We start from the raw sequence: 6,000 nt of genomic DNA, 5'->3' as shown, positions 1-6,000 counted from the left end.
AAAAAAAAAAGGTCTTTAGGTGACGTCTCAGGTCCCTTCTCCAGGATCCCCTCCCACCTCTAGCTCCTGATCTTTTTATTGCAGGGTTCACTCAGATCCTGCAGGTGGTGCTGCTGAGTTAAGGAGAAGACCTGTTTTTCTGCAGCCTGGTGCCCAGCTGCCAAGCCTCTGCTTAAAGGGCAGACTGGGAATGAGGGAAATCACTTACTTGTTGCTGAAAATGCCTGGGGCAGTAAACGAATCATTCCGTTTCCCTTCTTGCCTACTTGGCCTCTCCCGTTGCCATGAAAGCTCTGTGGATGCGGGGAGACAGCCGGCCCTGGATTCCAAATCCAGTTCCACCACTTCCTGGCCAGTGACCCTGGGCAAAGGCATTTGCCCTCTTGGAGTCTCTTTAGTAGTCTTCGAAATGAGGAAAATAATATGGACGCTCCTGGAGCATCGGGAAAATTAAATGTTGTTTGTCAGTTGAAGAGCCCAGTGCCTGGCACATAGTAGGTGTTCAAGAAATAACGTTCCCTTTCCTTCCCTGCCTTTAATTCACTAAGGACTACGGCTAGTGCTTGAGAAGAAATGAACAAGGTGTAATGATAGAGTGATGAGAACGTGGGCTTTCCGAGGGGATCCCCTGAGGAGAGGACACGTCATCTGAGGCAGGCAGGATAAGGAGAGATTTCCCAGGCAAAAGGACCAGCACGTGCAAAGGCACAGCCCATCTCATCCAGCTCCCCCGCCCCCTTCCTTTACAAACGGATTCTCAATCCAGTGGTTCTGTCCCCTAAGCCCAGAGCCCACCTCTAGAACAGCAGTCATCTGCCTGTGTCGTAAGTTTTATGTACCCAGTCAGGTCTCCTCAAGGACCAGGAGTGCATTTTATTCATCTCTGTCTCCCCAGAGCCTGGCACAACAAATGCCTTAATGAATAGAAAAGCTGATGAAAGTGTCACACTGGCATCTTCCTATCTCTTATTGGCAGTCTGTATACACAGGCGTCCTGACCTTTAGCTGTTCCCCACACACATACATATCTTGCATATCTAGCCCTCGGTACCTGGTAGGTCCTCGATACATGCTCACGTTGTTGAAATCCAGCTGCATTTTCCTTTATTGAGCACCTGCTGTGTGCCAAGCACTGGCGATAGTAAGCACTCAGTAGATGTTGGATATTATACATGTGCGCTACCATTGAAAATATACTCTTTATTGAACACCTCCTAAGTGCCAGGCACCGGGCTAGAAGCAGAGCGTTAAGAGATATTAAAGAGAAAACCGCAGGCCCAAAACGGGGTTGCTTGTGCTAAATCTCACGATACCAAATCTGGATTTAAAACATGACTTAAGGCTTCCCTGGTGGCGCAGTGGTTAAGAATCCGCCTGCCAATGCAGGGGACACGGGTTCGAGCCCTGGTCCAGGAAGATCCCACATGCTGCGGAGAAACTAAGCCCATGCTCCACGACTACTGAGCCCATGTGCGACAACTACTGAGCCTGCGCTCTAGAGCCCGTGCTCCGCAACTAGAGAAGCCACCGCAATAAGAAGCCCGTGCACCACAGTGAAGACCCAATGCAGCCAAAAATAAATAAATTAAATAAATAAATAAAAATTTAAAAATAAATAAAACCTGACTTAATTGCAATTTTGACCTTTCCCCAAAATGTAATCTTAATCAGCCAGTCTGGAATTTTCTGGTCAGCACCAATGAGGTAATCTGTCACAGGGGCCTTCTCCGTCCCTCCCCCAAAGGAAGAAGAGTCAGTCTGCATGACGCAGACCCCTGCTGGTCCCTGTTCCCAAAGGAAGACATTCTGCCCTGAAATCATCTTTTCTTTTCCTTTGCAGAAACCTTTCTGCCCCTCCTTCTGCCTATAAAAACCTTTCATTTGGTCCAACGCCTTGGAGTACCTGTTTGTTTACTGGATGGCATGCTGCCTGATTCATGAGTCTTTGAGTAAGGCTAATTAGATCTTCACATTTACTCAGGTGAATTTTGTTTTTTAACAGAGATGAATAAGACCATGGCCACTGCACTCCAGTAGGGCAGAGTCTAGTAAGAGTGAGGCTTATGAGGAAAGTGATTACACAGAGGAAAACAGTCCTATATTAATAATAAGAAGAAGAATGAGGAATTCTCATCCATGGTGTGATTGGTGGGTGCAGAGCACTGTGTAAAGCTGGCTGTATATTCGATCCTCCCCACAGAGCTTTACGCAGAGACCATCGTTGTCTCTAGTTCTACTTGAGGAAACAAGATTTCTCAGCAAAGGATGCAGCTGGTGTCTCATTTCAGACCAGAGGCCACGCTGCTAAGGAGGATGCGCAGGGCTAGGGGGGCACGAGGAAGGAGCAAGTTCACCCTCCAGTGGGTGAGAGGGGAGGCCACGCAGAGGCGGTGACGTCTGAGCTGTGCCTTTAAGGATGCTGATGCTGAGAAGCAGAAGGGACTGGGGGGCCGGGGGATTGGGGAGAGAGCACACGACACAGAGGTCTGGGGGTGAGAACAGTGTGCAGGGCAGTGAGACGCCGCCCTGCCTGAAGCGAGGGGCGGGCAGGTGTCAGAGCTGCGTCTTGAAAGAGGCCTTGAGTGCTGGGCTATGGAGTTCAGGCTGTTCCTGCAGAAGATGGGGACTCACTGCAGGTTTCCAATCAGGGGGATGTCCTCTCCACTCGCCCCCCAGCCCCCAGGAATCCCGGCCAAGGGAGGATCCTCGGGCTTCTCATTAACGTGTCAGTCAAGGAGCCTGTCCGGCCGCCATATGGCGCGTAAATAATTTACAGTGACGGAGCGTGTTTGTGCGGGATGCCAGCCAGCCGCCTCGCTCCTTCGGCCTCAGTGCTTCCTTTCGCTCCGCTGGCCGGCAAGGCCCCGCCCCCGGCCCCACGGGGAGGAGTCAGAGGCAGGGGGGCACCTCCGGACTCCCTCCAGCGCCGCCCCTCCGGTGAGAGGCAGGGCCTGGTTTCAGTCCTGGTTTTCAGTCCTGGTTCCCAGGGAAATCACATCCAATCCCAACCCCATGAAGGGGCCTTTCCTGTTCTCAGCACATTTTCCAGAAATAAGTTAGAAAGGGTTGACGTGGCCTAGGGGACAGGGTGGAGGGCTGGGCCTGGAAGTGAGGGGCAGGGTGGGGAAAGCACGTGAGCGGGACTTCCTGCCTGAGCCTGCAGGGACTTGGGCTGTCCCTGCACAGCGGTTTCCCTGCCCCGGAGTCCAGGGTCCCCAACCAAGGAGAGCTCCTCAATCCCATGAACCAGCTCTCCCCCCATGGCAAAAAATGTAATCAGTCTGTGTCATACAGAGTGAAGTCAGTCAGAAAGAGAAAAACAACTATGGTAGAATATCGCTTATATGTGGAATCTAGAAAAATGATACAGATGAACTTTGCAAAGCAAAACTAGAGGCACAGACGTAGAGAACAGACGTATGGATACTGCTGCCAAAATCTTGGCTGTCTGTGCACCGATGTTGAATAGATGCCCGAAGACAGTTTGGATACCAAGCGGGGAAGGGGGAGTGGGCTGAATTGGGAGAGTGGGATTGACATATATACACTAATATGTATAAAATAGATAACTAATGAGAACAGACTGTATAGCACAGGGAACTCTACCCAATACTCTGTGGTGACCTAAATGGGAAGGAAATCCAAAAAAGAGGAGATATAAGTATACAGATAGCTGATTCACTTTGCTGTACAGAAGAAACTAACAAAACATTGTAAAGCAACTATACTCCAATAAAAATTCATTTAAAAAAAGAATGACATCAGAGGAATGTAAACTACTAGTAAATCAGAAAAAATTAAAATGACACTAGTTTTTTTCAATAAAAAAATTTAAGGGCTTCCCTGGTGGCGCAGTGGTTGAGAGTCCGCCTGCCGATGCAGGGTACACGGGTTCGTACCCCGGTCTGGGAAGACCCCACATGCCGCGGAGCGGCTGGGCCCGTGAGCCATGGCCGCTGGGCCTGCGCGTCCAGAGCCTGTGCTCCGCGGCGGGAGAGACCACAGCTGTGAGAGGCCCGCGTACAGCAAAAAAAAAAAAAAAAAAAAAAAAAAAAAAAAAAAATTTAATCGGTCTACCAAGTGCAGGAATTACGTAGCACAAATGTGACTGTGATTTCATCCTGGTTCCTTACACAGCAGTCCTAAAACTCTTGGAATTTCCTAAGTGAAGAGAGTGATCAAGGTGTCTTTTGTTATTTAAGTGAGGTAACTTTTGGAAAGCCCCTACTTCACCTAAGGATGGGGGCTGGTTGCCAGGGAAACCAGCCAAGTGATTACGGGGTTGGAAATTTCAGCCCCACCCTCGAGCCTCGGGGGCGGGGAGAAGGGCTGGAGATTGAGTTCTGTGGCCGAAGGCCAATGATTTAATTAATTGTTCTGACATCCTGAAACCGCCATAAAAATCCAAAAGGATGGGCTTTTGGAGAGCTTCCGGGTTGATGAACCAGAACTCCTCCACGTGCCACAGTGGTGGCCCCCAAACTCCACAGAAGCTCCCGCATTTGGGATTTCACCCTACCTGTCTCTTCATCTGGCTGTTGATTCATATCCTTTAATATTCTTTGTAATAAACCTGTAATCTAGCGACTGAACTGATTTCCGGAGTTCTGTGAGCCGCTCTGGCAAATTAATCCCCCCAAGGACGGGGTCATGGGAACCTCCGATTTATTGCCAGTCTGTCAGGAGCACAGGTAACAACCTGGACTTGCAATAAACATCTGAAGTGGGGGCAGTCTTGTGGGACTGAGCCCTTAGCCTGTGAGATCTGATACCACCTCAGATAGCAGTAGATAGTGTCAGAATTTAGTTAAAATGCAGGACATCCAGATGGTGTCTCGGAGAATTACTTGGTGGTGTGGGAAAAAACACATGTCCAAACTGGTGTCAGAATCATAGGGGTAAAGCCAAAATGATATCCAATTTAATACGGTCCTATGATCTATATTGAAGTTGCATTCAGGTACATTGTGACACCAAGGTCTGTTACATGTAAATTTGTATCTGAACCAAGTTGGTGAGATGTTGTGAATTCAGCTGGGTGTTGAAGCTGAGGATAAGTTCAGGGTGAATAGAAAGAAGCCTTTTGCTCAAATCTAGGCAGAAGAGGAGATGGCTACATTGGATAAGGATCGCTACCAGTTAGGATTAGTAAGAAAGCTTCCAAAATTACCTAGATGTTGGGATTTTATTAAATTCTTGCTGCAACTCTGAATTGTCTTGTTAAACATACTAACTTGTCATACTGAGCGAAAGAAATACTTGGCAGTAGCTTCACGGCGCACGCACCTGCACACACACACACACACACACACACACACACACAAATTCTCATTATTCATGGAACCGTAGTGATGTTCTATAAAGTTGCCATGACCACTGAATTAGTTAAAGCTGTACCACTGTTCCTACGGGACATAGGTTAGGTTCCTATGAGCCTCTGGTCACAACATTTTCATCAACCCATCAGTAGCATAACCTTGCTTTATATATCAATATGTTTCTGTTTCAAGACACTTTATTTAGTATGTATTGTTGATTCATTAACACTGAGCTCATGGCCAACAACACTATAACCCACGCCTGAAAGAAGCTGAGCTAATACACCTATATTCCCCATAAGGCCCCTCACAGCCTCCTGTGCTTAGGACACTACACAGCACGAGGCACTATGCTTGGGGGCGATGTTAAACAGCAAAATCACCCAAAAGATGTACAAAAATGCTCAAAAGATGGCATTAAATAGACTACAAAAGGGACCCTTGTTTACAATACAAGAGCTGAAACAAGAAGGCAGCGCACTGTTCAGGTGGGGACAGGAGGGTTGGGTGAGTCAAATGTTTTCACTGCTCTGCACATGACCACAAATGATTGTGAAAGAGCCATGAATATAGATTGGGGGGTTACAAGCAAATATTAGCAAGTAGGCAAATTTACAAATACAGAATTCACAAATAATGAGGAGCAACTGTGTGTGTGGCAGTGGGGGGGGGTTGTATATGT

This window comes from Tursiops truncatus, chromosome 17, assembly GCF_011762595.2.
Source record: "Tursiops truncatus isolate mTurTru1 chromosome 17, mTurTru1.mat.Y, whole genome shotgun sequence".
NCBI classification, from domain to species: domain Eukaryota; kingdom Metazoa; phylum Chordata; class Mammalia; order Artiodactyla; family Delphinidae; genus Tursiops; species Tursiops truncatus.
This window is presented reverse-complemented; position numbering follows the sequence as displayed.